This window comes from Hevea brasiliensis, chromosome 12 (assembly GCF_030052815.1).
Source record: "Hevea brasiliensis isolate MT/VB/25A 57/8 chromosome 12, ASM3005281v1, whole genome shotgun sequence".
NCBI lineage: Eukaryota > Viridiplantae > Streptophyta > Magnoliopsida > Malpighiales > Euphorbiaceae > Hevea > Hevea brasiliensis.
The window spans coordinates 31,364,363-31,389,400 of NC_079504.1; the positions used below are offsets into that span (position 1 = coordinate 31,364,363).

Genomic DNA, 25,038 nt, shown 5'->3' on the forward strand with positions numbered 1-25,038 from the left:
TAGTTTCCCTCAAAACTAAGGTGGCGACTCCTCACTCCTTCCCACTTCGGTGAAGTGATCGTCCAGGCGACCGCAAAATCCATTGCGACACCACCAATTGGGGATGAAAATAGACATAAAAGGGCACAATTTTCATTAAGGAACCACGGCAAAAAACTGACTAAAACTTGGTAAACAAATTGACCAAAGTGAAATGAGAGCAGGCTGCCACTGCACCAAACTAACCAAATGAACAATAACTGTTTATTTGGTCATAACTCGAGCTAGACAGGTCAAATTGACCTGAAATTTGGCCAGGGGTTAGAGGAGATATAGACCTAAAACTTTCATGAAGAACACAAACCCAAATTATGCCATTAACCCATTCAAATTATTGAGCAAAGTTGAGTTACTGTACCTGCGATTCTGCAAAATTCTATTTGAGCAGTAATGTTTGAAGGGCTATAACTCTCTCTAGGAAACTCGGATTTAGGTGATTCTTGAACCGATGGAAACCTAAGATATAGTAGAACATTTCATATGAAGAAAGTTAGACCAAATTATGAACTTAACTTGATCAAATTACTGAACAAAGTTGGATCAAAAATCTGCCAGAACCCATATACCAGTATGAACAGTGCACGTGAACAGTAAATTTATTTTGGCTATAACTCGAGCTACAAAACTCCGATTAAGGTGATCCAAAAATGAGAATACACTTAAGACAATAAGGAACATTTTCTATGAAGGAAGTTTTGTCAAATTCCAACAGTAGATCGACCAATGGAACAGTGCAACTTCAGAGCACAAAAACCGAAAATTGGCAATTTTGCCAAAATGACCTAAGCTTTGAGAAAGTGACCAAAACCAACAAGTTTAATGACCAAAATGTGGTATGTGGGTGAAGTTGGAGTTCCCATACCTATTAAGCCTTAGAAAGTCAACTATTTGACTTGAATAGTGCAGTGAATAGTAACCCAAAACACAAAATTTAAAGAACGTCGAATTTAGCACGTTAGAGCTAAGTAATTGTGAAGCTAAATTTATTTTGGATTTATGTTAAGTTCTAGTACTGAAACATTGTAAAATTGTGTGTTTTAGTTGAAAAGAATATCGGGAAGGAACCCGAGGAACCGAGTCGAGGCTAAGGGACGACTCGTTTGAGGTTTGTGCACAACTAACTCTTTTGTTATTTTTCAATTCCAAATTGATTTGAAATAGATTTATTGTATGATTTATGATTTTGTTGTGTTGAGAATTTTAACTTATTGAATGAAATTGTATAATTTGAATATAAATTTTCTTATGCATTTAAGGATTTATTGCATTATTTTGAGGATTGTAAATTTTAAGTTTGATGTGTTGCCAATGTAACACCCCTAAGTTCGGTAGTGCGTTCTACTGCTCCAGTGACCAGTGTTGTCCGGACAGCTAGGATGCCTAGAACCACACCTTAATATGAGTGAGGAGACATAAAATAATGAAATACAAGAAAAGAAAACACAAGAAAAACAAAGGAAAAATCATAGCAAAGAAATGTAACCAAGTTAAGCGGCAGAACCTAGCGATGGTAATCATACGGAAGTCACGGCGTGGACCGTTGACTATACAGACTGCGGGGAACACTGGAAAATATTTTTAGGACTTAAATAGACCCTTGTTGAAGAATAAATATCATTAGAAAGATCAAAGAAAAATTAAATAATTAGTACAAAGAAAAGTGAGAAATCGAAAAACAGACAAAATACGGTGTTACCGAAAAATCGGGAAAGCTACCCGAACAGGGGCATTATGGTCATTTGACATCCCGAAGTGTCTTTTGACCTAAATGTCCATTAAAAATAAATAGTATTACACTTAGAAAATGAAATGAAAAATTAATTTGGTGGTACCTAAAATAAATAGTGGAAATCATGGGTTAAATGTGGATTATGGGAAAGTTAACTTAATATATGATTTAATTCTTCTTAGTGGACCACTATAGGATTAATTAAACATTAAGTATGGCAGGTGTAAGTCCACTAAACCCACCAGATAGTTCATCTTCTCCATTCCATCAAATATGCCGAATTGATGGTGAGAGAAAACATCCATGGCCATTTCACTTAAGCTCTCTTAACTCCCTTCATTCCAACTCAAATCACTTAGTGTTCTTCACTAAAATTTGTCTACACATCACAAGGAAGATATTGATACCAATTTTGGGAAGTTTGGTGAAGGTTTAGCAAGTTACAAATAAAGGTAAGTTTGCATTTTTGAGAAATCCTTTGTTAAAGTTCATGTTTATGTTATGGGTGTTAGTTTGGTGAAGGAAAATTTTGAGTTTGAAGGGTTATTGTTGTTTCCATTTTGGACAGCCATGGGGTCACGTTTTTGATGATTTAATATGCATATAATTGATGAGAAATAATGTTGATCATGGTGATTTAGTAACCTAGTGATTTACTTTATGTTTATATGGTGATTTATGCACTTGGATGGGAAATTGTATATTGGTACGGCAATGTAATGTTGAAGAATGGTTTGTGGCAGCTTGTGGATACTTGAGTGATGGTGTATATTGAAGGAAGTGTGGGCAGAATATTGACCTAAAAGGATTGATGATATGTATGTAAATTAATGTTGTAAAGTGTATGTAAGGTTTGTAATGTTTAGGTGTGTTTGTAATGGTAATTAGAAATTGTAATTGTGAATGCTATTTGGTGTGTTGAGGGTGATTGGAATCTGCCCAAAATAATGCTTATGTAATGTAGAAAATGTTTTTGGTAATGTGCCAAAACAGTTTGATAGGGTATGGAAGTAAACCTTGCAAGGTAAATAATGTGTTTGAAGTTGGGGTGTGAATTGCATATTGAGGGCAGTGTATATTTTAGCCTATAACCTTGAATGTGTAACCTCAATTGGTATGAGACCAATTTGAGGTGAAACTAGGCACAAAATGTGCCAACTTTCATTGAGAAACCATGCCAAAATTCTGCTTGCAAGGTGACCTAAAAAAATGACCAATTCGGATTAGGTGCAATTAGGACCTGAAAAATGACCAATTGGGCAGCAGTGAGTGTTTAGGCCATAACTCACTCAAACCAGGTCCAATTGACCTGAAATTTTGACCAAGAATAGTTAAGACCCATACCTACAAGTATTATGAAGACACCAAAGCCCAGAAATGACCATAAGCAAGTCAAACAACTTGCACAAGTTCGGGTCCAAAAACTGGCCGAACCAAAATTGACCAATTTGACCTAAAATTGACCTAAAATGGTAGCACTTGACCAGCAATAGTGTTATGACAATAACTTGGTCTTCTTAACTAAGATTGACCTGATATTTTGAAACGCGCGCAATATGACCTATATCTACAAGTTTGTAGTTTCGACCGAGACCCGAAAACCGAGGGAACTAGTTCGTCCGGTTAGGTCAAACCAGTGTTCCGGAATCCAGCAATTTGCATTAAAATGCACTAAGCGAGGAAATGACTTTGGTAAAACATACCAAACCTAAAATGCATCGAGGGTCGGTATATTAGGTGATTAAGCGAATAATTGAGTTCAGTGTATTATTTACCAAACCCCATCGATATAGACTGTTTAATTTGTTTCTGAATCACTTCAAATTTTGTTTCTCGATTAACAAGGACTCAAAGAAAAGGGAAAGAAATACTGAGTCAAAACCAGGAGACAAATATCAGAGGTTTGTGCACAACAACTATTTCTCTTGAATTTTCAATTGAAATAAATATTGACTATTTGTATATTATTGTTTTAAATTGTGTTTGTGCACAACAACTATTTCTCTTGAATTTTCAATTGAAATAAATATTGACTATTTGTATATTATTGTTTTAAATTATGTTTGTGCACAACAACTGTTTCTTTTGAATTATTTTTAATGGAAATAAATATTGACTATTTGCATATCATTGTTTTAAATTGTGGAAATGTGTTTGGTGGAAACTTATTGATTGAAAAACATTGTGAATGGTTTGAAACTGTGAAAAATTGTTTGAATGGTATTTGATGGATACTTATTGATTGAAAAGCACTGTAAATGGTTTTTGTGGAAATTGAATTGAATTACGAATTGTGTTGCCATTTTGTGAATGAAATTATAACTTTGGAAATTTATTGGATTCTTACGGATCATTTGAATAAAATGTTTGGAATTGTTTTGACTCACAATTGGCATGACACTGATAATATGTTCCTCCTCCATTAATGGGGTGAGTGTGATTATTCCTCCCTCTTTGACTTATCAGTCTGGGGTGAGTATGATTATGTTCCTCCCTCTTTGACTTCCCAGTCTGAGGTGAGTATGGATGAGTTCTCATTATATAGCTAGCTTCCTCCCTCATTGATTTCGATTATTGGGGTGAGCATGTCTTGTCGTGGTGTACAACACGGCATATATGGAAAAATTGTGTCATGGCCTAAATTGTGTTATAGATTGGCAACACTTTGTATTCTTGATTATTTGATCGAATTGTGTTATTATGTATTGTGAGATTGTGAAATTGATTTAAACTCTTATTGACATATCATCTATTGAATTCAACCATGATCGACTTATTGAAAATTATTGTGATATTAACAAATGGAGTTTAAATTCTTGTTGACATTTATTGTCTTGAATTTAACTATGGTTTTAAGTATCCACTATTGATATGATTTATGAATTGTGATTTAAAATTTGTATTTGGTAAATGTTGTGCACCATCGAGACATTGTCTCAATGATAGCTTTTATTGCCGCGGTAGAGAGCAGATAGGCAGGCTTAGGTCGCTAGTATCGCCAATGAGAGATTTTGGGTATAGTGAGTATACCACATGTGGCATTTTGTATCTTGTAATGTATATTCACTGTATGTATATTTTGTTCTTGGTTTTGAGCAGTTGTAAATTTAAGTTGTACAATAAAGTTGTAAAATAATTATGAGTTATTTGGCTTGTAAAAATTGTGTTATATTTTTGTATCTTAGTCTTTGAAAATCACTGTGGATTTGACTTGAGAAATGTGTTGTGTTGATAAAAATGTTGGAGTTGAGATTTGAAAATATATTGAAGTGCTTTTACAGGTTTTCTGAAGAACTGTTTTGTCCAAAATACAAATGGCACCTTGCCAAAATTTTTACAGATAATCCAAATAAATCAAAAGAGTTAGTTGTTTCACTTCAGTTCACCAAAGTCTTTCACACCTGTAAATAGTGCTCACCACTGTAAAAGAAGAAAAGTTTTTAAAATCCCTTGTAGTGTATTTAATGGATTATCAGTAGACGGAGTTGGTAATTCATTAGGTATACTACGGGATCATGTTATGCCTTACAGAGGGGTAGGGTGTGACATGTTTTAGTGGTATCAGAGCAATGGTTTTAAAGTGAATTTCGAACTGTGAATTTGAAATCTTTATGTCGGTAACTACAACTGCTCAAATGTTTGATACATACAGTACATTACATTATAAATATGCACTAACGGGAGGAAATCTCCTTGTATTATTGTACAGGAGGTCAGGGAAATAAATTTTGATGCATTAGTGACTAGTCCTTTAGGATAAGGATTGTGATAACAAGTGAAATTAGTTTTGGAAGAGTTTATCGGCGAAAAGTATTTGCTGACACACCATAAAATTATAAGCTAATTGGCGAGCCTACTTAATGTAAGGCAAGAGGACGTAAATGTAAGATGCAGTAATGGAATTGCTCTAGATGAGGGCAAGGAGGTTACTGTTAGAAATTGCTAATGGATATTGTAATCAGAATAAGATTCGAATATCAGTGAATTCAAAAAGAATAAAAGATAACAAAGTTTGATCTATTGGGATGTATCGTAGTAACTATGCAATGTTCTTGATGTTTATACTGTAAGCTGCAGATTACAGTACTGACTTGAGATTATTGTGTAGAGCTACGTACTACCCGATAGTATACCTAGATAAGAATAGTTACCAACGGCATCTGTTTTGGTATAGTTATGCCAGGACAGAATTTAATTGTTAGAAATAAGTTTGAAAATCCTACTTAGGGATCTAAAACTCAAAAGTTAGAATATCGAAAGGTTATAGTTCAGTACAAAAGGAAGTAAGTTATAGAATATTGACAGATAAAAAGAGTTACGGAAGTAGAGATTTGAACAGTTGATTCATATGTAACAAAGAAATATTACGAATGTGAGGAAGACTATGGATTAGAATGGTCAGAGGACCAATGACTGATGAATAATTCTAACATGACCTCAAGGGTCATTCAAGAAGCAACGTGAACCAAAATATTAGACAACATAATAGTAAGAGGAGATTGGGGTTATCCAAGCAAATTAAACATTGTATTAGATTGTTAAAAGTCTTACGACCATATAGAAAGGAGAAAATAAACGTATGACTATTGTAAGATGGCTATTGGGTAAAATTTCGAGACGAAATTTATTTAAGGGGGGGAGAATTGTAACACCCCTAAGTTGGTAGTGCGTTCTCTTGCTCCGGTGACTGTTGTCCGTACAGCTAGGATGCCTAGAACCACACCTTAATATGAGTGAGGAGACATAAAATAATGAAATACAAGAAAAGAAAACACAAGAAAAACAAAGGAAAAATCATAGCAAAGAAATGTAACCAAGTTAAGCGAGTCGGGAACCCTAGCGATGGTAATCAGACCTGAAGTCACGGCGTGGACCGTTGACTAGCTCCTCGGATCATGGGAACCCTGTAAAATATTTTTAGGACTTAAATAGACCCTTGTTGAAGAATAAATATCATTAGAAAGATCAAAGAAAAATTAAATAATTAGTACAAAGAAAAGTGAGAAATCGAAAAACAGACAAAATACGGTGTTACCGAAAAATCGGGAAAGCTACACGACAGGGGCATTATGGTCATTTGACATCCCAAGTGTCTTTTGACCTAAATGTCCATTAAAAATAAATAGTATTACACTTAGAAAATGAAATGAAAAATTAATTTGGTGGTACCTAAAATAAATAGTGGAAATCATGGGTTAAATGTGGATTATGGGAAAGTTAACTTAATATATGATTTAATTCTTCTTAGTGGACCACTATAGGATTAATTAAACATTAAGTATGGCAGGTGTAAGTCCACTAAACCCACCAGATAGTTCATCTTCTCCATTCCATCAAATATGCCGAATTGATGGTGAGAGAAAACATCCATGGCCATTTCACTTAAGCTCTCTTAACTCCCTTCATTCCAACTCAAATCACTTAGTGTTCTTCACTAAAATTTGTCTACACATCACAAGGAAGATATTGATACCAATTTTGGGAAGTTTGGTGAAGGTTTAGCAAGTTACAAATAAAGGTAAGTTTGCATTTTTGAGAAATCCTTTGTTAAAGTTCATGTTTATGTTATGGGTGTTAGTTTGGTGAAGGAAAATTTTGAGTTTGAAGGGTTATTGTTGTTTCCATTTTGGACAGCCATGGGGTCACGTTTTTGATGATTTAATATGCATATAATTGATGAGAAATAATGTTGATCATGGTGATTTAGTAACCTAGTGATTTACTTTATGTTTATATGGTGATTTATGCACTTGGATGGGAAATTGTATATTGGTACGGCAATGTAATGTTGAAGAATGGTTTGTGGCAGCTTGTGGATACTTGAGTGATGGTGTATATTGAAGGAAGTGTGGGCAGAATATTGACCTAAAAGGATTGATGATATGTATGTAAATTAATGTTGTAAAGTGTATGTAAGGTTTGTAATGTTTAGGTGTGTTTGTAATGGTAATTAGAAATTGTAATTGTGAATGCTATTTGGTGTGTTGACGGTGATTGGAATCTGCCCAAAATAATGCTTATGTAATGTAGAAAATGTTTTTGGTAATGTGCCAAAATAGTTTGATAGGGTATGGAAGTAAACCTTGCAAGGTAAATAATGTGTTTGAAGTTGGGGTGTGAATTGCATATTGAGGGCAGTGTATATTTTAGCCTATAACCTTGAATGTGTAACCTCAATTGGTATGAGACCAATTTGAGGTGAAACTAGGCACAAAATGTGCCAACTTTCATTGAGAAACCATGCCAAAATTCTGCTTGCAAGGTTACCTAAAAACATGACCAATTCGTATTAGGTTCAATTAGGACCTGAAAAATGACCAATTGGGCAGCAGTGAGTGTTTAGGCCATAACTCACTCAAACCAGGTCCAATTGACCTGAAATTTTGACCAAGAATAGTTAAGACCCATACCTACAAGTCTTATGAAGACACCAAAGCCCAGAAATGACCATAAGCAAGTCAAACAACTTGCACAAGTTCGGGTCCAAAAACTGGCCGAACCAGAATTGACCAATTTGACCTAAAATTGACCTAAAATGGTACCACTTGACCAGCAATAGTGTAATGACCATAACTTGGTCTACTTAACTCGGATTGACCTGAAATTTTGCACCGCGTGCAATAAGACCTAGATCTACAAGTTTGTAGTTTCGACCGAGACCCGAAAACCGAGGGAACTAGATCGTCCGATTAGGTCAAACCAGTGTTCCGGAATCCAGCAATTTGCATTAAAATGCACTAAGCGAGGAAATGACTTTGGTAAAACATACCAAACCTAAAACGCATCGAGGGTCGGTATATTAGGTGATTAAGCGAATAATTGAGTTCAGTGTATTATTTACCAAACCCCATCGATAGAGACAGTTTAATTTGGTACTGAAACACTTCAAATTGTGTTTCTCAGTTAACAAGGACTCAGCAAAAGGGAAAGAAATACTGAGTCAAAACCAGGAGACAAATATCAGAGGTTTGTGCACAACAACTATTTCTCTTGAATTTTCAATTGAAATAAATATTGACTATTTGTATATTATTGTTTTAAATTGTGTTTGTGCACAACAACTATTTCTCTTGAATTTTCAATTGAAATAAATATTGACTATTTGTATATTATTGTTTTAAATTGTGTTTGTGCACAACAACTGTTTCTTTTGAATTATTTTCAATGGAAATAAATATTGACTATTTGCATATCATTGTTTTAAATTGTGGAAATGTGTTTGGTGGACACTTATTGATTGAAAAACATTGTGAATGGTTTGAAACTGTGAAAAATTGTTTGAATGGTATTTGATGGATACTTATTGATTGAAAAGCACTGTAAATGGTTTTTGTGGAAATTGAATTGAATTACGAATTGTGTTGCCATTTTGTGAATGAAATTATAACTTTGGAAATTTATTGGATTCTTACGGATCATTTGAATAAAATGTTTGGAATTGTTTTGACTCACAATTGGCATGACACTGATAATATGTTCCTCCTCCATTAATGGGGTGAGTGTGATTATTCCTCCTCTTTGACTTATCGACCAGGGTGAGTATGATTATGTTCCTCCCTCTTTGACTTCCCTGAGGTGAGTATGGATGAGTTCTCATTATATAGCTAGCTTCCTCCTCATTGATTTCGATTATTGGGGTGAGCATGTCTTGTCGTGGTGTACAACACGGCATATATGGAAAAAATTGTGTCATGGCCTAAATTGTGTTATAGATTGGCAACACTGTATTCTTGATTATTTGATCGAATTGTGTTATTATGTATTGTGAGATTGTGAAATTGATTTAAACTCTTATTGACATATACATCTATTGAATTCAACCATGATCTGACTTATTGAAAATTATTGTGATATTAACAAATGGAGTTTAAATTATTGTTGACATTAATTGTCTTGAATTTAAATATGGTTTTAAGTAACCACTATTGATAAGATTTATGAATTGTTATATAAAAGTTGTATTTGGTAAATCTTGAGCACAACTGAGACATTGTCTCAAATGATAGCTTTTATTGTCGCCGCAGTAGAGAGACAGACAGGCAAAGAAAGCTAGGTCGCTAGTATCGCCAATGAGAGATTTTGGGTATAGTGAGTATACCACATGTGTCATTTTGTTCTGTAATGTATATTCACTGTATGTATATTTTGTTATTGGTTTTGAGCAGTTGTAAATTTAAGTTGTACAATAAAGTTGTAAAATAATTATGAGTTATTTGGCTTGTAAAAATTGTGTTATATTTTTGTATCTTAGTCTTTGAAAATCACTGTGGATTTGACTTGAGAAATGTGTTGTGTTGATAAAAATGTTGGAGTTGAGATTTGAAAATATATTGAAGTGCATTTTACTGGTTTTCTGAAGAACTGTTTTGTCCAAAATACAAATGGCACCTTGCCAAAATTTTTACAGATACTCCAAATAAATCAAATGAGTTAGTTATTTCACTTCAGTTCACCAAAGTCTTTCACACCTGTAAATAGTGCTCACCACTGTAAAAGAAGAAAAGTTTTTAAAATCCCTTGTAGTGTATTTAATGGATTATCAGTAGACGGAGTTGGTAATTCATTAGGTATACTACGGGATCATGTTATGCCTTACAGAGGGGTAGGGTGTGACAGCCAACCTTGAGCATGAATTTATAATGATTAAATATGTTGAATTGTAAATGCTTTGTAAATAGAAATTGTTTTGAATATGATTTGAAACCACAGTTGACATGACAAAATATGTTGTGAATTCTCATTAGCTTGTCTAGTGAGATAACTCCTCCACTTGATGGGGCGAGTTTCTTCCTCTTTGGCTTGCCAGTTGGGGAATGATGTGAATGAGTACTCATATATACTAGCTAGTCTTTGTTTCTCCCTTTTAGCCTCGGTTATTGGGAGAATGTGAAATGTCGTGGTGTACAACACGGCATCTATTCGAATTTTGGGTCATGGGTTCGATTGTGTGTATTGTTGGCAACGCTCTTTAAATTATGCATGATTTGATAAATTGTGATTGAAATAAATAATTTGTCAATGATTCAAAAATTTTTGCATTGTCTCGGAAATTAAAAGAAATGTAAATAGATAGTTACTATTTGATCAAAATGTTATTCGAATGAATAATTTGCATGAATGGAAATGTTGATTTCTGAAGGTCATGGATTTTGAAGAATTTAGAAATTTTAAAATTCTATTTGTTATGAATTGTCAAGCATAAATTGTATTAAGTTTTAAATTATTAGTTTGTGCACCACTGAGTCCTAGTACTCAGCGATAGCTTCTATTGCTGTCGCAGATACAGAGACTAGAGGAGCAGCAGACCGAGTCTTGAGTGTGAGGAGCTATCAGATTAAAGTCTTCGGGTATAATTTATACCCTAACTATAAATATTTCTTTTGATGTATATATTGCACATAAATGTATGGACATGTAAAAATGGGTCTTGAGCAGTTTGTCTAAAATTTATATAAAGTTGTAATATTTATTGTAGTTTGAAATTCTCTTAATGTAAATTTTGTAATGATGTATCTAAATTGTTTTGTTTCTAATGAAATATGAATGATATTGATTGACAGTATTTTGAGAATTATTGAACTTGTGAATTTGAGAAATTGATTGAGATTGAGTATGAAATTGAAGCAGTTGTTGAGGAAAATTTTTAGAAGTGCTTTTTACAGGTATTTGAAGAACTGTTTTCTCAAAATACAGAGGGAACTCTGTCAAAATTTTTATAAAATTTGCGGAAAAATAAAATGGGCCAAAATTTCCAACTAGCTTTCAACTTAATTACATGTTTTAAATACCTATTAGAAAATGCTCACCACTTGTCAAAAGTAAGAAAATTGTTTTAAAATCCCTTGTAGGGTACTTAATGAGTTATCGGTAGGTGAAGTTCGGTAGTTCATTAGGTATTCTACGGGATCATGTTATGCCTTACAGAGGGGTAAGGTGTGACATGTTTTAGTGGTATCAGAGCAAGTTTTTGAAGTACGTTTTAAATTGTGAATTTGTGTCTTTCCTTGTTAAGTACAACTGCTCATTGTCCATAATTGTTACATACCGTGCATTACATCATGAATATGAACTAACAGGGAGAAATCTCCTTGTGTTGGGTGTACAGGAAATTGAAAAAAAAAAAAAAATCCTGTGAATAGATATGGATAAGAGGGATAAAATTGTAGAGCAGTCTGATATAACTAACGTACAAAGAGAGGCCCCAGTTTCACACAGCATTGGAGGTCCAACTGCACCAATCCCTCCTATACAAATTACTGCTCAAACGGCCTAGCAGATGGCCATGTTCTTTCAGCAAATGGCTAATAATCTGTCAGCCCAGGCCCAAGTACAAACCCAACCCCCTCAAGAACAGCATGAAAAAGAGAAAAGTGGGAAACCCATCGGTCAAAGTTCGAGTAGTAATTTGGGAAAGAGAAAATATTTTGAGGGACCCCGAGCTCCTAAGTATGACAGAGGTGGATCTTCAGGGCGGAAGCAATCAAGAACCATTCGTCAAAGAACCAGAAGTTCCTACCCTACCCGTTTCTGTGATGTTTGTGGGAAATTACAAGGATGTATATGCCATAGAGTCACTGGAGCCTGCTTCAATTGTGGTGGAATTGGACATTTCGCCCGAGACTGTACTAGTGCACGTCAATTTATGCCACATACTACACCAAAGGAATCAGTCCAAGGTTCTGATTTTAGAGGCTCATTAATAGTCAGTAGGGGCAGAGGCAGAAGTAGAGACAACACTTCGGGTAATCCTCGTACAATGGACCAACCCGAGCAGAGGAATACATTAGAAAGAGGGAACGCCGTGCATCGAGGGGAAGAAGCAGAGACTTCAGATGTAGTTGCCGGTATGTCTTTAACTTGTGAAAGGAATAATTATGTACTATTTGATTCCGACTCTACTTGTTTATATGCTAATGCAAAATTATATGTTCTACTGCTATTCCCTTGCATGGAGATAAATTTTAATGTGTTAGTAATTAGTCTTTTAGGATAAGAATTGTGATAATAAGCATGATTGGAATTAATTTTGGAAAAGTTTCTAGTGAGAGACGTCTCCTAGACTATGATAAATTATAAAGTTAATTAGTAAGCCTAATTAGGTAAGGCAAGAGAACCTAAAAGTAAGTTGTAGTAATATATCTACCCTAAATGGAAGTAAAGGTATTACTGTTGATAGATGTCAGTAAGTATCATAATCAAAATAAGTTTAAGATATTAGTGGATTTGAAAGAAATAAGACATAGGGAAGTTTGATCTATTGGGATGTATCGTAGTAACTATGCAATATACTTGATGTTTATCTTTGTAAGGCAGATTCTGATATTGACTTGAGATTTATTGTGTAGAGCTACGTACTACCCAATAGTACATAAGGATAAGGATAGTTATAAATGATTTTCGCTTTGGTACAAATATACCAGAATAGAGTTTTATTACTAGAACTGAGTTTGAAAATCCTAATTCGGGATTTAAAACTCTATAATTAGAATATCAAAATATCATGGTTGCAAGGTAGTGAGAGTTAAAGACTCCGTTACCCTAGCATGAATTACAGTACACCAAGAATTGTTATGGAACTAGAGATTTTAGCATGGTAAAAATTTAAAAATAACACCTATAGGGCTAAGTCATCCAGTCTTCGATATGGAGTTTATAGTTGTTATGGTATTGCAATGGTTCTTTTGCTCAAAGTTTAGTAAGGAACAGTATTCTATTTGTGTAACGGTAAGACACAAAATATCATTTTATTTCCCTAAAAGAGACAGGATGCTATGGATGACAATTATAACTTATAAAATAGTTAAGAAATGATATTCTACTGATAACAGTAATTCGATAGGAACTAGTTGGCCAGGTATTCTTTAGGAAGAACACAATTTTATTGTGCAGATCATAAGGATTAGATTAGAATTCAAGTGGAACTTTTGAATAGCATGGGAAACAGGAGAGTCCGATAGACTCCCTTCTTAAGATTAAAGAATTGTTTATGGTTAAAAAAAAGGTAATGATTACAAACCAGCAGAAAATAAGCTATAGAATATTGATAGATAAAAGAGTTGTGGAAGTAAAAATTAGAATAATTAGTGCGAACGTAATAAGGAAACATTATGAACATTAGTTAAAGTGTTGACTAGAATGGTCAGAGGACTAAATTAAGTAATATTGAAGTATAGTGGATTTATTAGGGACGATAAGAGGCACTAAATTACGACTCGACAACCAAGTTAAGGAAGAAGATAAGATTGAGGAATAAAATAATTAAAGTTAAGTTGTGGAATGAAAAGAAACAAATAGAACAGTAAGAAATGAGAAAAACACTAGATGAGAATTTGCCACCAGGGCAAACGACTTACTTAAGACGCGTAATGATATCCCGAACTATTTTATCAAGGAGGAAATAAGTTAAACAAAAGCAAACAAGATAGTGCAAAATGGCACATAGGCCGTGGTCATAAATGGAGATAGTAAGATAATGGTTATGGACCTATGGCCAAGAAAGAGATGAACAGTTCATATACGACCAACAAGGTCATTTAAGAAAAAAAAAAGACTATAAAGGAAAATAATTATTAAAACAACAACAAGAAAAGACTAAAATATTCTAAACTAAACTGAAGGTTGCATCAAATAATCAAGAGATTTGATAAGAAAAGAGTAAAACTAAGTTCTCACCCATAGGATCATACGAGGTCCTAGAAAGAGTAGATCCACTAGCACACAGATTTGTTTACCTCTAAAATTGAAATGAATTTGAATCAACTTATGATAGAAGCTCATAAGAAATTTGGCACACGAGGTGAACAATAGATGAGTAAATAGTATTGGTTAAAGTGCTAAGGAACCATCATTCAGGCCAAGAAGCTACTTAGGAACGAGAGGAGGACATGAGGAGACAACACCCACAACTGTTCAGAGATTGATACCAGGTAAAATTTCGAGACGAAATTTATTTAAGGGGGGGGAGAATTGTAACACCCCCATTGCATAGCCTGGTATATTTCACTGTTCCGGTGACCGGTGTCGGTCCGGACAATTAAGTGGATTAGAACCATACTTAAGACAACTAGAGAAGCCATAAACACAAATAATTAGTAATGTTTAATTAGTTAACTAAAAATAAGAAAAACAGAACATAAGAGGTTAAACGAGCCGAGAGTCACAGCGATGAGTGACCTCCTGAACGCATCGCAAGTCGTTTTAAACTCAAATTTCGAACCGTAAAAAGTGACGCTGCGGTCCTTAGGACCCTTATGGACACAGTGGAAAAGAGAAAATCACGAAAAGGACTGTTAAGTCAGTCAAATAATTAGGTCAGGGAGCCGGAAGAAATATTAGATTATTTGCAAACCGGGATGAACCGGCGAGGGGCAATTTGGTCAACGAGAGCTGACTCCTGACGTAACTGTCAAATAAAATAGAAGAAACGAAAATTTCGGAATCGAGAATTAAATTAAAGAACTAATAGAAAAATAGAAAAAAAAAGGGAAAAATGAAAAAGTAAAAAAAAAGTGATGACATCATGCATGACCTCATGCATGATGTCATAAAATAAATTAATTAAGTTAATTATTAATTTAGATTTTTGTGGTCTTCCATAAGTTAAATTAGCTAAAAGAAAAGAAAAAAAAAATCATTCTTCTTCAAATGAAAAACGTGTATCTCTCCTCTCTCTCTCTTTTCTCCTTTGTTCCTCCATAGCCATGAAAAATCAAGCTTTTAAAGCTTGAATCAACCCCATAAATCCCACAAATTTCTTATGTAAATCTTATTGTTGGATCTTCACAAGCTTATTGAGAACAAAAAGAAAGAAGAAATTAGAAGAATTGGAGCTTTTGGAAAAACTTCAATTGAAGTAAGTTGATCCAACCTTTTTTTTTTAGTAAAAATGTTTGAATTAGAGTAGAAATGGATAGAATAACATGAAAAATTGAGAAAATTATGTATGAGAACAAAGATGTAAATTTCAGCCAGCCATGGGATTGTGAAGTGTTGATATGTTTTAGTTCAAGTAAATGTGTATACAAGCCTAATTGAGCAAGTAGATGTGATTGGCACACTTTGATTTAATGAATTTTAATAAATTAGAAATTAGGGTTTATGGCACTTAGGGTTTGTGAACCAAATTTTGGAGAAATGCTTAAATGATGACTTTGGTCTATTATGAGATGAAAAATGGTTAATAATGACCAAAAGAGATGTGTGGGAATTGTTGGAATGAAAACCAAATTCGTAGGTCAAATGGTCATGCTGCTAGCAGCATGACCAAACCTACTTTGAAGGACCAAAACGGGAATTTTACAAGCCCAATTGATATGCCACCAATTGGGGATGAAAATAGACATAAAAGGGCACAATTTTCATTAAGGAACCATGGCCAAAAACTGACTAAAACTTGGTGAACAAATTGACCAAAGTGAAATGAGAGCAGGCTGCCACTGCACCAAACTGACCAAATGAACAGTAACTGTTTATTTGGTCATAACTCGAGCTAGACAGGTCAAATTGACCTGAAATTTGGCCAGGGGTTAGAGGAGATATAGACCTAAAACTTTCATGAAGAACACAAACCCAAATTATGCCATTAACCCATTCAAATTATTGAGCAAAGTTGAGTTACTGTACCTGCGATTCTGCAGAATTCCATTTGAGCAGTAATGTTTGAAGGGCTATAACTCTCTCTAGGAAACTCGGATTTAGGTGATTCTTGAACCGATGGAAACCTAAGATATAGTAGAACATTTCATATGAAGAAAGTTAGACCAAATTATGAACTTAACTTAATCAAATTACTGAACAAAGTTGGATAAAAAATCTGCCAGAACCCAGATACCAGTATGAACAGTGCACGTGAACAGTAAATTTATTTTGGCTATAACTTGAGCTACAAAACTCCGATTGAGGTGATCCAAAAATGAGAATACACTTAAGACAATAAGGAACATTTTCTATGAAGGAAGTTTTGTCAAATTCCAACAGTAGATCGACCAATGGAACAGTGCAACTTCGGAGCACAAAAACCGAAAATTGGCAATTTTGCCAAAATGACCTAAGCTTTGAGAAAGTGACCAAAACCAGCAAGTTTAATGACCAAAATGTGATATGTGGGTGAAGTTGGAGTTCCCATACCTATTAAGCCTTAGAAAGTCAACTATTTGACTTGAATAGTGCAGTGAATAGTAACCCAAAACACAAAATTTAAAGAACGTCGAATTTAGCACGTTAGAGCTAAGTAATTGTGAAGCTAAATTTATTTTGGATTTATGTTAAGTTCTAGTACTGAAACATTGTAAAATTGTGTGTTTCAGTTGAAAAGAATATCAGGAAGGAACCCGAGGAACCGAGTCGAGGCTAAGGGACGACTCGTTTGAGGTTTGTGCACAACTAACTCTTTTGTTATTTTTCAATTCCAAATTGATTTGAAATAGATTTATTGTATGATTTATGATTTTGTTGTGTTGAGAATTTTAACTTATTGAATGAAATTGTATAATTTGAATATAAATTTTCTTATGCATTTAAGGATTTATTGCATTATTTTGAGGATTGTAAATTTTAAGTTTGATGTGTTGCCAACCTTGAGCATGAATTTATAATGATTAAATATGTTGAATTGTAAATGCTTTGTAAATAGAAATTGTTTTGAATATGATTTGAAACCACAGTTGACATGACAAAATATGTTGTGAATTCTCATTAGCTTGTCTAGTGAGATAACTCCTCCACTTGATGGGGCGAGTTTCTTCCTCTCTGGCTTGCCAGTTGGGGAATGATGTGAATGAGTACTCATATATACTAGCTAGTCTTTGTTTCTCCCTTTTAGCCTCGGTTATTGGGAGAATGTGAAATGTCGTGGTGTACAACACGGCATCTATTCGAATTTTGGGTCATGGGTTCGACTGTGTGTATTGTTGGCAACGCTCTTTAAATTATGCATGATTTGATAAATTGTGATTGAAATAAATAATTTGTCAATGATTCAAAAATTTTTGCATTGTCTCGGAAATTAAAAGAAATGTAAATAGATAGTTACTATTTGATCAAAATGTTATTCGAATGAATAATTTGCATGAATGAAAATGTTGATTTCTGAAGGTCATGGATTTTGAAGAATTTAGAAATTTTAAAATTCTATTTGTTATGAATTGTCAAGCATAAATTGTATTAAGTTTTAAATTATTAGTTTGTGCACCACTGAGTCCTAGTACTCAGCGATAGCTTCTATTGCTGTCGCAGATACAGAGACTAGAGGAGCAGCAGACTGAGCTGCTGAGGTGTGAGGAGCTATCAGCTTAAAGTCTTCGGGTATAATTTATACCCTAACTGTAAATATTTCTTTTGATGTATATATTGCACATAAATGTATGGACATGTAAAAATGGGTCTTGAGCAGTTTGTATAAAATTTGTATAAAGTTGTAATATTTATTGTAGTTTGAAATTCTCTTAATGTAAATTTTGTAATGATGTATCTAAATTGTTTTGTTTCTAATGAAATATGAATGATATTGATTGACAGTATTTTGAGAATTATTGAACTTGTGAATTTGAGAAATTGATTGAGATTGAGTATGAAATTGAAGCAGTTGTTGAGGAAAATTTTTAGAAGTGCTTTTTACAGGTATTTGAAGAACTGTTTTCTCAAAATACAGAGGGAACTCTGTCAAAATTTTTATAAAATTTGCGGAAAAAGAAAATGGGCCAAAATTTCCAACTAGTTTTCAACTTAATTACATGTTTTAAATACCTATTAGAAAATGCTCACCATTTGTCAAAAGTAAGAAAATTGTTTTAAAATCCCTTGTAGGGTACTTAATGAGTTATCGGTAGGTGAAGTTCGGTAGTTCATTAGGTATTCTACGGGATCATGTTATGCCTTACAGAGAGGTAAGGTGTGACATTGAAAAGGAATAAGATGAGAAGAAAATGATAAGAATGGTTTAATGAGATTTGTCCCTTATATATTTATATGTCTAGATTTAATTGGTTCAAAATTTTAATTATATCCTCCCTAAGTCATGCTTACCTCATAATTAATTAAATTTTCATCTCTTTCTTTTCTTTTTCTTTTCCCTTTTTCCATTACATATTTTATGATTTTAATTTATTTTTAATATTTTAATCTCTTTCATTTTAATTGAAATTTAGGTGAAAATTCAACACTGAGGGTGAAATGATCAAAATGTCCTTCGTTATATTTATTGGGTTATAATTGCCTTTATTAATTGACATAATTTTCTTTGATATTTTTATTGTCATTTAATCTTCATAAAACCTTCAATTTAATCTCAAATATTTATTTCACACGGTTCTTTGTGGGTCTGGGGTCGGTAACTGTATTCACAGTCACTTCCTATTAAGGTCACCCATCACCGGAGTCTCGGCTCCTTTAACTTATTAACATTTAATTTTTTTTTATTTTTTCTTAAATTTTCTTGGTTTTTATTCAATCAATTTATGCTTCCTCACCCTAGTTTAAGTGTAGTTCTAGACATCCTAGTTGTTTGAACAGACGTTAGTCATCGGAACAGTAGAATATACGGACTACCTAAAGTGAGGCATTACAATTACTCTATTTTTTTTATATCTATAAAGATTTCTACTACCTCTATTTTTTTTAATATTATACACTATTTTTTCATGTTCAAATTTCTAGTATCTTTTTTTTTTATATCTTTTACACTTTTTTTTTAAAAAATTTTCTAGTACCTTCTATTTTTGTTATCTTCTACACTATTTTTCTTTTTAATTTTCAAATTTTATCATATCATTTTTTTTTTGAGAAAATGGCAAGTAGTTGATTTGGAAGTTCATCAAGTAGCAAGGGGAAAAGTAAGGTTGGTGAATCAACATACTCATATCCAAATGAGTTTATTGCTGTTGATTTAGACAACATAATGGAGCAAATTGGGGACGATGATAATGATGCTAAAGTTTAAGAGTTATTCCAACACACTCAAGAAAGCCAAAATCAACAAGCTGAGAAAGACGAAGCAAAAAAAGCACTCATGTCCGATATTTTCAAAGTCCACTTTACAAAAAAATGAAAATCCGAAAATACATTTGATGTAATTTGCAACTACTGTGGCCAAGTTTACAAGTTCAAAATGGGAGGTGGATATGTCACATTCAAGTGGCATTGGGAGCAAAAGCATCCGACCAAAATTGGGTATGATAAGTCTCAAACTCAAATATCTAGGTAAGCAAATTCTAAATCTCATTCTTTATTTTAATATTATGATAAAAAAAATATAGAGGAAGTAGCAAAAATGATTTGCATTGAGCACTTATCATTTAATTTTGGTGAAAAACTTGGTTTTATTAATTATTATCAAAATGCTTTAAATCCTAATGCAAAACGCATTCCTATAAATACTTCAAAACACAGTGTTTTTTTCTTTATTTACAAAAAGAAAAAAAAAAGAATTAGAAGAAATTTTTTTTAAATATGAGTGCACGAGTTTCTATTTATAGTGATATTTGGAGTGATCATTGGCAAATACATTCATATATGGGTGTAACATATCATTGAATTAGTGATGATTGGATCATGCAAAAAAGAATAATTGCATTTTGTGTTTTTGATGAGAGACATACTGCTGATAATATTTATAGAATGATTAAAAATATTTTAGAAGAATATAGATTAATTTATAAATTTTATTCAATTGGTTTTGATAATACTGTTGTAAATTCTGCATCAATTAGTGACCTTAAAAAAATTTGCCAACCTAGTTTTGGGGGAAAATTTTTTCATATTAGGTGTGCATGTCATATTTTAAATTTGTGTGTACAAGTTGGTTTAAGAACCCTTGATGAATTTATTTCTCCCATAAAAAAAGCAATTTCATTTTTATGGGGACATCCCCAAATTATGAAAGAATGGGCTAGATTTTGTAAAATAAATAATAGAAGACTAAAAAGATTTCCAAAAGATGTTCTCACTCGTTGAAATTCAACATATGAATTAATAAACGAGTCATTTGGATATAGAGGTTTATTGTGTACATTTATTAGCAATAATGTGCCACAAGTTCAACTATATCCACAAAATTGGGATATGTGTACAAAACTTTTGGATATTTTAAAAGTTTTTAATGATGCTACATATACATTAAGTGGTGTTTATTATCCTACATCTCATTTATTTATGATTAAATGTCTTAATATTTTTGGTGCATTGAAAGACCATAAAAATGATGTTAATTTAAAAGATTGGATTTCTAATTTGAAGAAAAAATGGTTGAATTATTTCAAAAATATTCCTCCACTTTATCTTGTTGCTTATGTTTTTGATCCTAGATGTAAATTAGATGGTTTAAATGATTATTTGTCTCTTTGTTATTCATGTTTAAATCTTGATGATGAGATTGATTTTGATGTTCATACAATAATTGTTGAAACTAGAAAATTAATTTTAGGTTTATATATTGAATTTTGTTCTTCTAGCCAACAGTTAATTTCCCAATCTCAGCCTTCCAGTCAAGTTTAGAATGAGCCATCCTCCAGAATAAGCATGGGTGATCATGTTTTATTACAAAGGCAAAAAAAGGCCTAGAGGATCCCTTAGTAATAATTCTGAATTTGATATTTATTTAACCACTATTTTCGAGTTTTGTGATAGTAGTGCAGGTAAAGAATTTTTAGTACTTGATTGGTGGTGTCGACACACAAATACTTTCCTTACCCTTGCACTAATTGCTAAACAAATTTTAGTAGCACTAGTTTCCACAGTTGTAGTTGAACAAGCTTTTAGTGCAAGAGATAGTATATTAGATGAGACACAATCCAAAATGGTTCCTGAATCATTAGAAGCTCAAACATGTTTGGATGATTCGATTAGGGCAACCTTAAGGCAACAAGAGATCACACGTGAAGAAGATGAAGATTTATATGACATAGGAACCGATGGAACAATAATAGGATCAAGTAGTTGTGGAAGTGATTAGGGTAAGTGGGTTATCTAACTCTAAATAGAAGGTAAGAGAACTACGTGGGCTTTGATTCCTCTAAACCCTAAGAGGATACGTAGGCAACTTAATTTCTACAAAATTAAGTTCAAGCCCTTCTTTTTTTTTTTTTTTTTTTAACTAAAATTAATTTAATCTCTTTTCATTTATATAATTTTTTTTTAAATTAAGTCCACACATTTCTTATTAATTTTTATTACAAACACAAATAATATCGTTTTTTTCTTTTCTTATTTTTTTTTGAAATATTTATTTTACTAATTTTTTTCTCCTTAAACTGTCCCTCGAACCACCCTAAACTGTCCCTCGAACCACTCTAAACTGTATTTTGAACCTCTCCAAATTGCCCAACTCTAAATTACTTATTAAATGGTTTCAAACCGGGGCTCGAACTAGAACCGGCGATTTACGAATCGCCCTCAAACCGTCCTTTAGCGGTTCGGTTCAGGTTCAATATTTCTTTGAATCTAAACAAGTGGTTCAAAAACTGTAACTGGCGGTTCCTGAACTAATTAGAATAATATGATAAATGTTGACAGGTATTTTAATGGGTCACTTATAATTAGTTATAATTTTAAAGGAAACTCTGACAAATTTTTGTCTTGAAATTTGAAATTAAATTTCATTATTTGAGAAATTCTAAATAGATGGAAAACTTATAAGTTTAGTTTTCTTATGGCTAAAATAAATTTGAAATTTTTAAATATTCTGTTGTTTTCCTTAATATGAAGCAAAGTTGGAAATAAGGAAATTAAGATTTGTCAGAGAGAGTGTCAATCCCTTGAGATATACTCTTGGGTGTGTCTCAAAGGTATGTACACACTACTTTGGCTGCATAAAAGGTTAAGGTGTTACAGATTATCCAATTAAGATAATTCATATTGATAATGTTGGTGAATTTGTATTTCAAACTTTCATCCTATAGCTCATGTTTACACATAAAATGGTTTGGTAGAATCATGTATTAAAGGACTGCAATTGATTACAAGGCCATTACTTATAAGAACAAAACTTCTTATTTCTACTTAGGGACATGCTATTCTTCATGCAGCAACATTTATACACATTAGGCCAACATCTTATTATAAGTTCTCCCCTTTACAATCAGTTTTGGGTTAGGAACCAAATATTTCCCATCTAAGAATTTTTCGATGTGTGGTATATTATTCAAATTGCTCCACCATAACGCATTAAGATGGGTCCTTAAAGGAGATTGGGAATATATGTCAGGTATGAATCTCCATCTATAATTAAATATCTAGAAACTTTGATAGGAGATTTATTTATGGCCATATTTGCTAATTATCACTTTGATGAATTAATTTTACCAACGTTAGGGGGAGAAAATAAGTAGCTAGACAAGCAAATTACTTTGTAAGAATTATAATTATCAAATCTTGATCCTCGCGCAAGGCAGTGTGAACTAAAAGTTCAAAAGATAATTCATTTGCAAAATATTACAAATATATTGCCATATGCATTTATTGACCTAAAGAGAGTAACTAAATCTCATACACTAGTTGTAAATGCTCCTATTAGAATTGAAGTCCTTGAAGGAAAAATTGCATAAACTGCCTATGCTAATCAGTTTATGGCAAGCCTGAAGCATGGTAGACCTATCGGTTTGAAAGATAAAAATCCTCAAAAATGAAAAGGAGTAAAAATTCAATATGGTCCAACTCTAGAAGAGAAAACTCCAAAAGAGATCCAAGACATAACTAATAAATTTCTAGAAGAAGTTCAGGTACTTGAAAGTAATGAAAATGAAGAGATCTTAATTATTTTATGTTAGGACAAAAATGGAATCAATATGAAATAAACATTGATGATATTTTTGCATATAATGTAGAGCTTAATATTGTGAAAGGTGATAAGAATCATGAATCTAAGTCTATAGAAGAATACAAAAAAAAGAAATGGTAGACCTATCGGTTTCAAAGATAAAAATCGTTAAAAATGAAAAGGAGTAAAAATTCAATATGGTCCAACTCTAGAAGAGAAAACTCCAAAAGAGATCCAAGACATAACACATAAATTTCCAGAAGAAGTTCAGATACTTGAAAGTAATGAAAATGAAGAGATCTTAATTATGTTATGTTAGGACAAAAATGGAACCAATATGAAATAAACATTGATGATATTTTTGCATATAATGTAGCGCTTAATATTGTGAAAGGTGATAAGAATCATGAATTTAAGTCTATAGAAGAATGCAAAAAAAGAAATGATTGGCCAAAATGGAATTGACGCAATTAAGGCAAAATTAAATTCACTTGAGAAACGTAAAGTTTTTGGACCTATAACCCTAGCACCAGAAAATATCTAGTCAGTAGGATATAAATTGGTATTTGTGTGAAAATGAAATGAGAAAAATGAAATTGTGAGATATAAAACACGATTTGTCGGACAAGGTTTTCGCAAAGACCTAACATTGATTATGTGGATACACATTCTGTTGTGGTGGATGCAATTATGTTTCGATATTCGCTTAGTCTAGTAATTCATTAAAACCTTGAAATGTGTTTAATGGATGTAATGATTGCCTATGTATATGGCTCACTTGACAAAGATGTCTATATGATAATACCTGAAGGATTAAAGTTGCCTGAAGCATAAAAATCAAATTCTCAAGAACTTTATTCAATTAAATTATATAGAGCTCTATATGTGATGTTGCCATAGATTTCTTGGATATTGGATTTGACCGGATTGAAGGTCTCCTAAAAATTAAAGAACAAGTGAGAGCCGATGCTAGTTGGCAACCACTCTGACACTCAAGTTAGTAATAGGATTATGAATTGAGTATTCAGTATAATGGAAGTGGGTGTTTTGTTTGTATACCTATTTTTGAAGCTTTATCTTGTTTATATAGTGATTGAGTTGAAATTTTGGCCAGATTTTTGCTAATTCCCTATTTAAGTTGTAACAATAATCCTCCTCAGATTATGCTGGGAATTAGGCATGATCAGTGGCGTGATCTTCGTTTGGTTTGAACTCAAAGAGTATCGATCTCTTCAACTTGTCTGATCTCTAAAAATAAGTCAGAACACTCTCAGAGATCTCATCAAAGCTCGGTTCTTTATCGAATCTCTAAAAACAAGTCAGAACACTCTCAGAGATCTCATCAAAGCTCGGTTCTTTATGTGTCAGGTTTTTGAGCTTGGATGGGCAAGCTCTATCTGATTTCGAGTTTGGATGGGCGAGTTTTGTCCCATTTTAAGCTCAAATGGGCAAGCTTTAGCTGGGTCAGTTTATTAGCCTTTTATATCATTAGTCCCCCCACCAAGTCTAAATCTTTAGGTTT

The 25,038-nt window shown here is 32.9% G+C and overlaps 1 long non-coding RNA gene across 1 annotated transcript; it reads left to right on the top strand.

Moving 5' to 3' along the window:
- Positions 1-1,076: 1,076 nt before the first annotated feature.
- On the top strand, positions 1,077-18,285 carry LOC131171091 (uncharacterized). Its single transcript, XR_009141826.1, has 2 exons — positions 1,077-1,144; positions 18,002-18,285. It is a non-coding gene; the product is annotated as an uncharacterized LOC131171091 (long non-coding RNA).
- The last annotated feature ends 6,753 nt before the right edge of the window (positions 18,286-25,038 follow it).